A 12,861-nucleotide genomic window follows, 5' to 3' on the forward strand; every position below is an offset into this window, starting at 1 on the left:
TGGTGACTCTACAGTTCTGGCATCTTGGGATTGGCTCTGTTCTCAGACTCTACTAAGCTTTGAAATGTCCCTGTCCCTCTCACTGTTCTCTGCATGGGCTCTGAGGCTCTCTGAGGCATCTTTTGAAATGTAGGTTAAGGTAGTCATGCCTCAACAGCTAATATACTCTATCCCCTTGCAGAGTTACTCACACACAGACACTGTCAAGGTTTACAGCTTATACCTTTTGGAGGGGTTTGGCAAACTATACCTGGGCCCATTTAATTCACACAAGGGAAAACCACAGACTACTGCACCCTCATGCTGGGAGCAGAGGCTTCAAGCAGGGCAGGGGAGTGAGTTCTAAGGTTTAGTGGGAACGTGAGGCTCCTCTTTTGACATAGTTCTGCTGTGCAGTTCTTGGCACTCTGGGTCTGTGATGGCAGGGCCAGTGCTGACAATCTCTGACATATCTTTGGGATCATTCTCACATTGTCTTAATGAATAGCACCTGACTTCTGCCTGTCCATTGGTGTTTCCTCCTGAACAAGTTTTCTGACTTTTGCATGCTGAGAACTTTCCAACTCTACATCTGCTTCCCTTTTGATTTTAAATTTCATCTTCATTTAGTTTCTATCTTCTCATATTTTACTACAGCCAGTCAAGAGAAGTCATGCCACACCCTCAACATTTTGCTTCAATATTTGTTCTGCCAAGTACCCTACTTCATTGCTCTTAAATTCTGCCTTTCATAAAGTCCTAGGGAACAGACACAAGTCTGCCAAATTGTCATTTTATGGCCTTTTCTCCATTTTTCCATAAGATATTTTTCATTTTCATCTAAGATCTCATTATAATGGCCATTATTGTCTATATTCTACCAGCATCTGTTCACAATGACTTCGGTAATCTCTAAGATCAAGAGATCTCTCTCTACAGCTCTCCTCTTCTGAGCCCTCACTAGAATTGCCCTTAATGGTCTGCTCATGGCAATCTAGATTTTTTCTAGCTTGCTTCTAAAAACTCTCTCTACTCATTACCCAATTCTAAAGTCACTTCCACAATTCCAGGTATTTGTTATAGCAACATCCACTTCTCAGTACATTAAATATAACTAAGAACATAAAATGAAGCTCAGTGGAAATCAAGCTGGGGTGGGGAGAGGTGGGGATAAGTGAAAGTCTACCTAACAGGCATAGTGAACACTATCTGGGTGATAGGCACACTTATAACCCTGACTCAAGCATAACAAAATCGATCCACATAACTAAAAACATTTATACCCCCCATAATACTTTGAGAAAACTTTAAAAAAACCTCAAAAAGAGATTCATTCATCCATCAATGAACACTTGGGTTTCTTCCATATCTTGCTATGGTGGATAATGCTGCCATGAATATGGAATCACAGACATTTTTTCAACATAATGATTTCATGTCCTTTGGATGTATACCCAGAAGTGGGATCACTGGATCACATATTCTATTTTTAATCTTTTAGGTAATTTCATATTGTTTTCCATAATGGCTGCACGATTTTCATTCCCACAAGTAGTATATGGGAATTTCCTTTTGTCCACAGCTTTGTCAACACTTGTTATCTTCTGACATTTTGACAATAGCCATGCTGGCTTATGAGAAGTAATATCTCAATATGGTTTTCTTTGGTATATCCATGATGACTAGGGATGTCAAGCACGTTTTCATATGCCTGTTGGACATTTGCATGTCTTCCTGTTCAGGTCCTTTGCCTACTTTTAATTTCTTTTTACTATGTTGTATGAGTTCCTTGTATTTTTTATACTAATTCCTTATCAAATTAGGTTTATGAGTATTTTCTCCCATTCTGTAGGTTGCCTTTTCATTTTGTTGAGTATTTTCTTTGCTGTGCAATAACTTTTTAGTTTGATTTAGACCACTTATTTATTTTTGCTTTTGTTGCCTGTGTATTTTGTGTCATATCCAAAAAAAAAAATTGCCAAGATAAATGTCATGGAGCTTTCCCACTGTTTTTTTTGTTTGTTTGTTTGTTTGTTTTATGGTTTCTGATTTGATGTTTGGCTCCTTAATCCATTTTGAATTGATTTTTTTGTATGGTGTAAGGTAAAGATCCAATTTCTTTTTTTGCACGGGGATATCCAGTTTTCCCAATACCATTTATGGAAGAGACTATCATTTCCCCATTGTGTATTCTTGGTGTCCTTGCTGAAGATTAGTTGACTGTGTAGGCATGGGTTTCTTTCTGGGCCTTCTGATCTGTTCCATTGGTCTATCTACCTATGGCTTTGTGGGACAGCTTGAAGTCATGAAGTGTGATTCCTCCCTCTTTGTTCTTCTTGTTCAATATCATTTTAGATATTCAGAGTCTTTTGCAGTTCTATACAAATTTTACAAATTTCTTAATGATCTCCTAGAAGATAAGTGATTTTAACCTAATGTTATCACAATGAACCTATTTCTCTTAACAGAGACCATTAGATTCCTAGTGACGAACTTCACCCTTAATTTTTTAAGTGTATTATCACACTCATATTCATTCAAATGTTAATTAAATATTTTTCAAGTGAAAAAAGATTTCTTAGGTATGATAAGAAATATGTTAGCTCATGTGTTTGTGAAGGGGCAACAAAACAGCTAGAGATGCTTTGATCAGGGGACTCCCTGCCACCTGCAATAATTTCTCTATCTTTCATCTTTTCATGTTCTCATGTCTTGTATTTAACTTCTGTTTTCTCCACTTGGTGAGGATTTGACCAACTCCAGCTTCCAGTGTTTAAGTTTCATAGCTAGAAATGAATGAAGCTTCTTACACCTATGTACAATTGTGATGATTCTGGAGAATAACTCAGTTTAACCAAGTTTGGCCATATTTCCATCCCTGAAGACAATCACTGGGACTAAGAAGTGAAAATTCTGATTAATCCAGCTAGAGCTTGATGTCCATTTCTCAGCTCAGTACAGTAGCCAGGGAAGGAGAGAACCCTCATGTTAAGGATTGAGGAAGCCAGTCTGTCCCATTGATAGGGCCTTTGGATATATGGCAATAATCCCAGAAGTATTTCTATGTTGCCCACTAAGTCTATTCAATAGTAAGCCACCTATATCTAGATAGTTCCAAACCCAGTTTTACAGGTATTTCCTGCTGTATCTTCTCCATACCTAAGAGTCACTGTGCTTAATTTTCAGCAAAACTATAATGGTGTTTTCTTAAGTCCTGTGCAGATAGCACTGATGGGTTGAGCACAGAAGCTGAGGACTTTACTTGGAAGCCAACCATCTGGGCTCTACAATTATAATCTCAGGATCACTCCTCTCTCATCACAGGAACTTGGAGTCACTGAGTCATGTTTCTCACTCTTTGCTTCCACACAAATAGAATAAGAAATCCCCCATATAGGGTCTTTTCAACACTATTTTCCTCCTAAATTTTACCAATATACTAGTCTGATGCAAAGATACATACTAGAGCTTTTCATTATCATGAATTTTCATGACATTATCCTTTTTCTAATTGAGACATGTATTTTTTTAAATATATATATTGAATTTTTTTTTATATCAAGAGTATTTACTCTTTAAAAATGAGCTAAAAAATGAGTTCAATACCTGAGCTACTCTCAGGCCAGTCTCAACTCCTATTATTTCCTGAGAATGGCTTTCTATTTTCTCTCTAAATTACTGGATAATATATAGGACAAATTCACATGTTTCCCCATCAAACTTAATTAATTTGTCCTTTACATCCTTACTTCTTTTATTCTCTTTGTCCTATTATCTCTTAGAATGGTCTTAAAATGTTTGGTTTTCTGGTAATTGTGCTAGTGTTCACTACTCTATAGAATTCAGAATTCACAAACCCACTTGTTTTGGATTATCAGATGTCTTATGTTTCTATTATAAATGAATATCAATAATATAAACCAGATGGTATGTTATGTTTTTCTACTTTTATAGGGTGCTTTATTTATTATGGTGAGTTCATAAAAGTGTTAGAGAATCTGAGACCTGTTTTAAGAAAAACTGGACCATGTTATTTACAGATACTCGATCTCCACTTTGGTAATGTTTGTCTTCAAAGAAGAAACATTTGTGAAATCAGTAAGATGGGAGAGAGGTTATAATTTTTACTTTTTCTTATATTTTCACAAAATTTTCAACTTACTGAAAGCAGTAAGTTCACAATTATTTCTTTGGAGCCTTGTAGAGTCAGGGACACAGCAGATGCTCAACAATGAATACTAGAAAAAAGGATGTCTAATGCCACTGCTCTGTAAATGTTGTGATGGACACATGTGGCTTTCTCATAGTCAGATATTCTACTACCATTTACTAGGCTCTGTCTATATAGCTTCCCACTGGGAAGAAAAGATGTGATTCCCTTGATTTCTATGAACCTCAAAATCCACTAAGGAGATTAGATAGAGGTTTTGATCACAATTCATTGTAACTGACTTTAACAAAGTGACAAGAGTCCCTCTTCTCTGGCCCCTGTGAGCTTCACAGTACAAGTGTGAAGGCTTCTCCCTGTCTCCTCAGTGAGTTTCTAGTGGGCTAATAACTGTCCTGGACAGATATAGGGAGTTTTCCCCATGTGGTGACCAAACTTGCCTGTGAGAACAGAGCAGGAGCACTTGTGTAACATTGCTTTCATGGACTCCTCCCCTCTTCCTCCTCTCAGTCATCATCCTCACCATCACAGCAATGATAATAATGGCTGACATGTTTTCAGATGTTTTCTTTGTGGCAGGCACTAATCAAAAAGCTTCATGTTTAACTCGTTTAGCTCCACACAGCCCTTTGAGGTACTTTCTACCATTTTCCAAATGAAAAAACCCAAGGTACCTACAAAAAGACTAAGTAATTTGCTTACAGTGACTCTAGAACAGGGGTCCTCAAACTACCACCTGCGGGCCACATGTGGCCCACTGAGGACATTTATCCGGCCTGCCGTGTGTTTTGGCTGCCTCTGCCTGTCCTGCTTAGCAGCTATGTGCAGTGTGCATAGGAATTTGTTCATAATTTTTTTTTTTTTTTAAACTATAGTCTGGCCCTCCAACAGTCTGAGGGACAGTAAACTGGCCCCCTGCTTAAAAAGTTTGAGGACCTGTGAGTCTAGAAAGAGAAGAACTGGATTGAGAACCAATGCAGCCAGACTTTAACACAGCCTGCCTTACCACTCCGTGATAGTTGGGGTGGCTTTGAACATTTAGTAGACACTCACTGCATGCCAGGTCCTGATGTTTGTTGCCCCTTTTGAATTTTTTTTTTTTTTTTTGAAACAGGGTCTTACTCTGTTGCCCAGGCTGTGGTGCCATGGCATCAACAAAGCTCACGGCAACCTCAAACTCCTGGACTCAAGCAATCTTCCAGTCTCAGCCTCCTGAATAACTGGAATGGGCAGGCGTGAGCACTATCCTGGTACTCCTGGCTAATTTTTCTGTTTTTTTTGTTTGTTTGTTTGTTTGTTTTTTTTGTCAAGGTGGGGTCTCCCTCTTGCTCAGGCTGGTCTCAAACTGCTGGCCTCAAGTAATCCTCTGGCCTTGGCCTCCCAAAGTGCTAGGATTATGGGAGTGAGCCACTGCATCTGGGCTGTTTCATCATCTAATCCTTGTAAGGACCTTGTGAGGCAAATATTTTAGCCACTTACAGATAAGTAAACAGAGGCACATGAACTAAGATCTCACAGCCACATAGCTGATCTGTAGAGAACGTGGGCTGGCGACTTTGGACTCTTAGACTTTCTGCCGTGTAGCTTCCTAATCAAAACCAGTCACAATTGACATGTCTTACATATGGTGGCCATCTACTCTATTCCCACGTTATATAAGCTGTTCCTTTTACTACTCATAAGCACTCTGTAATATATGTATTACTATTTCCATTATACACATGAGCAAAGTGAAGACACAGAAGTGGAGACACAGAGGTTAACACACTCACCCAAAGTTCCAGTGTTGGTAAGTGGCAGGGCATGAGTCTGAACCCAAGCAATCTGACTCCAGAAACCAAGCTGGTAACTGCTGTGCTAAACTGTCTCAGATATGGTGGCTGGAAGGGCAGATCACAATATGGAGGCAGGGAGAATGGGTCGGCTCATATCATAGATACTTCTTACAACATGGTCATATGCTGAGTAATAAATAGTGCTCTGCCAGAGTCATTTTGAGCTTTTGTACTCAAACTATGCCCTAGTAGAACTCCTTCCTAGGATGCCCTGCCTTGGATGACTCCAGGAGAGTTCTCACTCCAATTGCCAGACTGCTGGATCCAGCAGTACCCATCCTTTTCCCACAAGTTCCTCCTTAGACTTTGGCTTAAGTGTGTATCTCTCGCAGTAGCCCATAAGGAGGGACATGCCAACAAGGAGTTTATGGCTTTACAATTTTTTTTCCTTTTCTTTATTTTACCCTCCCTCCTTCCCTACTTGCTTGCTTCCTTGCTTGCCTGAGGCTAAGTTCCTTAGAAATAGAAAGGTAATAATAGATGATAATGTCTCATTCTTTTTTTCCTTCCTAGCAAGGGCTGCTGGCTCAATCTTTAGAGCATCAGGAAATACACCCCAAAACACACACATACACATATATGCTCACACACAGGCTGCGCTTTTATTTGGTTCTGCAGAAAATATTTTCATTGCTTTGTGTCGTTTTCTCCTCCTCAAAGCAAGCATGTGAATCAAGAAGAAACATCATTATCTTCATTCCTTTCATGGGACATAAGATTTGGGTACTTAGCTGTAATTCTCTGAGTGATGCAGACAGCAGATGGCTCATTTGAGATTGGTAGCTGGGATTTCTAATTCCAGGTTCATTGTCCTTCATGCTGTACCAAGTTACCTTGTGAAAAATTCTAGGACAACATAGGAAGAAAGAAAGGCACTTCCCCCATGCAACCAGTGTCCATAGAATGCTTACTCTATAACTTAGATGATAGTGTAAAGATTATAAATCAAGGTCTAGAAAGATGCTTAACTTTTCTTTGTTGAAACCACTTCTGCATTTAAAACTTACCAGATTCTAATTGAAACAAGATCTTTTTTTCTTTTTATATTTCAATAAAAATGATTTAAAATAATAGGCATGAATGCATCTAAATCAAACTTTCTCTATTTTCCTTATAAAGTTCAGAAATATTTTAATAAGCCATGAAGGGTAAATTGAACCATAACAAGGAAGAATTAATTTGCTAGTAACCATGTCAATTTTCCAACATGCATATCTGAATGAGGATAGAAAATGTCTATCAGAGAGAAACATGTATAGTATATAAATCTCCAGTTGAATTACAATTAATGCTATAAAATGTGGCAGGTTGAAAAATTTGGAATAATAAAATATGATGGACGAACTGTCTTCCTTGGTATCAAAGATAAAGTATGAAGAAGTCAAGGAGAGCTAAAGAAAACCTTACTTTATGGACACTTCTGAAAGTACCTCTATGAACTGAATTTTATATCAGATGAGTCAAATCCCAGTTTTAGATTACCAGCTGAGTTGCTGTTTTGAATGTAGCCTTAAATGGAAAGTTTCAAGGTATAGCAAAAAAAAAAAAAAAAAAAAAAGTCACTACCATAAAAGTTCAAGTATAAAATGGAGTGCTTCAAAGAAATTCCAAATCTTAACCGCCTCTGTGAATTATTGATTCCACTGTGGTTTTCTAAAATGATTAATATTTTCACAGGGTTGAGGTGGGGTGACAGCAAGCAGTGACTTTTGACAGAGCTACTCTTTCTGATCCCGACAAACATTTGTATTCATCATAAAATACTCAATTTATCAATAATTCATGGTATGTGATGGCAAAAAACACCTCTATGAGTTCTTCTTCCAATGTTTAGTTTAGTTTAGTTTTGTTTTTCCCAAGAAGCATATAAACTGAACTCAATGTCTGCAGGTCTATTTGAATCCATGTCTCCTGACCTTCCTGTTTTGGTATGAAGATGGAATTTTCTCAGAGAGAATTGGATATTTTATTGAGATCTATTGGTAGTGCTGGGCAAGGACCTATGATCCCAACAACCACTTTTAGTTTTAACCAATAATTAGATTAGCTGACCACAGTAGACTTTTGCAAAAATTTAATGATATCTTCTTTAATTTAATCCTCACTAGGCACTTAGTTGTTTTGACATTATTTCACACATGCACTTTCTCTTTTGTTAGAGATTTCATTTCTCTACACACTGTGTATATGGTGATGTGGATATTGAGTGAATATTCATCCTAAATACTATTTTTCATTTTTCTCATCATAAAGTTCTTCATTTTTTAGGCATCTACTATATGTATATTTTGTATATTTTTTTCTTTTTTTAAAATTGAGATTTACTTCACATATCATAAATTTCATTAATTTAAAGTTCATGATTCAACAATTTTTAGTATACTTATAGGTTGTACAATCATCACCACTAATTTCAGATTGTTTTCATTGCCATACCCACCCTCCCCCCAAAAATACAGGTTTGAAGTTCCATTCTTTTCTTGCCCCCAGCCCCTGACACATATTAATCTATGTTTCTGTATGAATTTGTCTATTCTGGACATTTCCTATAAATGAAATTATATAGTATGTGTTCTTTGTGTCTGGCTTCTTTCACTTACTGTAATGTTTGTAAGGTTCATCTGTATTGTAGCACGTATCAGCACTTCATTCCTTTTTATGGTTGAATAATGTGAAACTGTATATTCATGTTTATCTGTTTATCTGTTGATAGATACTTCATTTGTGTCAAGTTCGGGGCTATTATGAATAACACTGCTATGGATATCCACGTATATGTTTTTTGTGTGAACATATACATTCAGTTCTCTTGAATATAAACCTAGGAGTAGACTTGCTGAATCATCTGACAACTTATGTTTAAATTATTTCAGAACCAGTGAAACTGTCTTACAAACTGGCTGAATTGTTTTACACTTACATTCTTGTATTTTTCCTGATCTTAGAGGGAAAACTTTCCTTCTTTCACCACTAAGTATGTCATTAGCTACAAAATGTTCATAGATGCTTTTATTAGGTTGAGAATTTTCCTTTTATTCCTAGCTTTTTGAGTGTTTTTACCACAAGGGTACTGGATTTTGGCAAATAATTTTATTATATTCAAATGAGAATATAATTCAATTGAGAATATTCAATTGAATTATATATTGAATATTCAATTCAATTATATTCAATTGAGAATATATCTGTTTTGTTTTTCTTCTTATCCTATTCATATGGCATATTGCATTCATAGATGTTCATACAGTGAACCAATTTTGCATTTCTAGGATAAATCCTACTTGGTCATAGTATGCAATCCCTTTTTGTATATATAAACATATATATATATATATATATATAAACTTTTTCTAAAATAAACATGTATATAAAAAGTATATAAAATAACCAAGAAACCTGGAAAAATAAGAACATAGGTGGAGGTCTTAAACCATTCAATTTTAAGACTTATTATAAATTAAAATTAAAAAAACCTTTGTAATATTGGATTTAAAAAATAAACAAATGAATAAGTGAGAAAAAATAATTTAGAAATAGACGCATATATGTATAAGCAATTGATTTTTCCCAGAAGTGCAGGAACAATTCTATAAAGAAAATATATTTTAATAATATTTTCAGCATATGGTGCTGGAATAATTGGATATCCATATGGAAGAAAGGACATTGATCCATGCTTTATATCATATGTAAAAATTATTAACTTATAATGATTCATAGTCATGAATGTAAAACCTAAAAATGTAAATTTTCTTAAGAAAACAATAGACAAAATCTTTGTGACCTTTGGTTATACATAGATTTCTTAGGTATAATAACAAAAGCACAATTCATACAGGAAAAAATAAAAACCTTGGACTTTATCAAAAATTAAGGACTTCTGTTCTTTCAAAGATATTGAAAAGCAAGCTACAGATTAGAATAAAAATATGGTAAAAAGCACATCTGACAAATGACTTATAGAAAGAATAGACAATGAATTCCTTTCAAAACTCAATTATTAAAAGAAAAACTCAATAAAATTGAGATTGAATTCCATTGTTAGATGTTACAGAAAAGTTATGCAGAATAAAATCTGGAAAAAGATCTTAAGATAAAGTTTGGGAAGTACTTGGGTGATATTGGATTTAAATCATTAACTAGATAATGTTTCTCTTATGTTTAGATATTTAAAATAATGTTTAAAAATCATATTCTTCTTACATTGAAGATCTTACTTGAAGGCATTTTCAGCTAATCCATGATGATTTTCTTAAAATAAGATGTCTACAGTCCTTGAATGCTTGGGCAGATTATCTCTCAATTCTGAACTCAGCAATTCAAATTGTTGTAGGCTTGTATAGACTCTTTTTCTCCCCAAATTTCTATCAGTGTGACCATAAATATAAATCATTTTTGAAGGCTAAATACATTTTTCCTAATCATCCTTTGTCACCAAGTGTTTGCTCTATCTAAATTAGACTCCATCTTGTTTTGTTCTGTAATTTGTATTTTGAGTGTTTTTTTAACTCGGCAGCATGCTGTTCCATTTGGAGTTGCAGAAAGAAGTTTGTTTCTGCTTGGCCTTGACCTTGTTACCTTAACATAGTGGTCATATTGGGGAATGTAGCTGTTCCCTCCAGTTTGTTGTTTTTTTTTTTTTTTCAATCTAGCAAGAAACAATGAATCGTAAATGTTTCTACATCAGATTATATGTGATGATGCTGGGGAATAAATGGTTCCAGGACTACAAAATGTTGGCAACAGAAAAAAAATCTTCCCAGTCCTACCTACTCTTCAGAGAACAATATTTTATCAAAGGAGCCAAAAATTTTAGGCTCGAAGAGTGTCATGGGAAGTGCAGCATCACCTCTGAGTCACACCCAGAGTAACTCTTTGCAAGATGGAATGAGTGCCTATTGTCATAGTAGCGATTACATATTTCCATATTATAACATTATTAGTAAATGGTTAATAATAGTACTTAGAAATCATAGAACAGTCAGTATACTTTTTTAGAAGTGATCATAATGGAATTAGCTGTAGAAATCATGTGAATTCAACCACCAAAAAAAATTTTTCATCTAGTTGATATACCACAGATTCTTTAATCAAAAGGCTTGGTTTGGGAGTTTTATTAACCACTTACAACCCACGTGACCTTAGAAAATTCACATAATCTCTAGAATTCATTTTTATACTACAAACAAAAATACCAAAGCTTTATGAGTTATATAAGAAAAGATAATGTGAAAGTACTATGTAAACAACCAGTGTTAAGCGAACTACTGCTGTTAAGGCTAATTGTAGGACTACAGGTTGATTGAGAAGTTAGATAGTTTGGAATCTATGGATGCTATGGTTTGGATGTTTGTATCCTTCAACTCTCAAGTTGGAATTCAACCCCCAGTGTTGGAGGAGGGGCCTAATGGGAGTTGTTTGTGTCATGGGAGCAGATTCCTCTTGGATAGATTAATGTCCTCTCTCTGGGTAAATTCTCACTCTGTTAGTTCTAGATGGACAGCTGGCTGTTAGAAAGAGCCTAACACCTCCCCACTATTTCTCTTCCTTCTCTTCTTTCTTACCATGCAATCTCTGCACAAATTAGCTCTCCTTTTGCCTTCTGCCATGAGTGGAAGCAGCCTGAGGCCCTCATCAGATGTCCGATCTTGAACTTTCCAGATGTGCAGAACCATGAGCCAAATAAATAATTTATATATATATATTTTATAAATTATCCAGCCTCAAATATTTTTATAGCAGCACAAAATGACTTAAGGCAATGTGTATATTCTTTTTTCACATTTGAGAAATATTTTCCATACTCTGTTAGGTAAATTCATAGTGAGAAAATCATTCCATTGGTGGTCATTTTAAATCAATAGAAAACTCCTTCTTTAGTTGCCATGTTCTGTTTTCAGGTATCTTTACTTTTATTTAAATCTCATCTAAAAAAAAAATCTCACTCTGTGTACTGCACAATACCCCTGGATTATTATAAGGCAGGAGCCAAGGGGCCACTCATACCAGAGTCTTCAGCTCTTCATAATAAACACCCTGGTCATTTCAACTGCCTCTCATAGGAACTGGGCCCCTTGATAAAGATAATGACTTGCCCTAAATGTACAATTCACTTAAAAACAATATTAATAGAAACAGGGGATAGGAAAGTGGGATGTTTTCTGACACCAACGACCATTTATCCAAACACCAATTGGGCTTCCAACAATTTAATTCAATTCTACAGGGTACTGAGTTAGCACCAGACTCCACAGCTTTAAGGACTCAGCCCCACAAGACTGCCTCCACTCCCTATGTTGAATACAAAGCTTGGGCCACCCTTACTTTCACCAGCCAGATATAAATTGTGAATTCTCACCACCGCTTCCTCAGGTTGGTTTATTTGCTAGAACAGCTCACAGAATTCAGGACGGCACTTTGCTTATGTGTATCAGTCTTTTGTAAAGGATACAGATGAACAGCCAGTTGAAGAACAGCCTCGTGTACTGGGTAAGGTGTGATTGGCTCCTGGGCCCCCAGGGTCTATTCCTGTGGCATCGGAGTACACCTTCCTCCCAGCATGTGGATGTATTCAACAACTCTAAAGCACTTCAAATATCTTTTTTCAAGAGTGTTTTAGATCTCAATCTGTAGCCTCCCACTCTTCTTCCCAGAGCTGGTGAATGAGACTGACTGTTTCAAACCTCTAATCTGTCTCTCTGCTGACCGGCCCTATTTTAGGACTATGAAGAAGCCCTATCCTAAGCGACCTCATTAACATAAACCTTAGTGTAATGTCAAGGAGCACACCATGAATAACAAAGGACCCACCTGTCACTCAGGAAATTCCAAATAGGGTTAAGACCTCTGTTCTTCGAACCAGAGAAGAAACAAACAAAT

Source organism: Microcebus murinus, chromosome 7, assembly GCF_040939455.1.
Source record: "Microcebus murinus isolate Inina chromosome 7, M.murinus_Inina_mat1.0, whole genome shotgun sequence".
Classification (NCBI taxonomy): Eukaryota; Metazoa; Chordata; class Mammalia; order Primates; family Cheirogaleidae; genus Microcebus; species Microcebus murinus.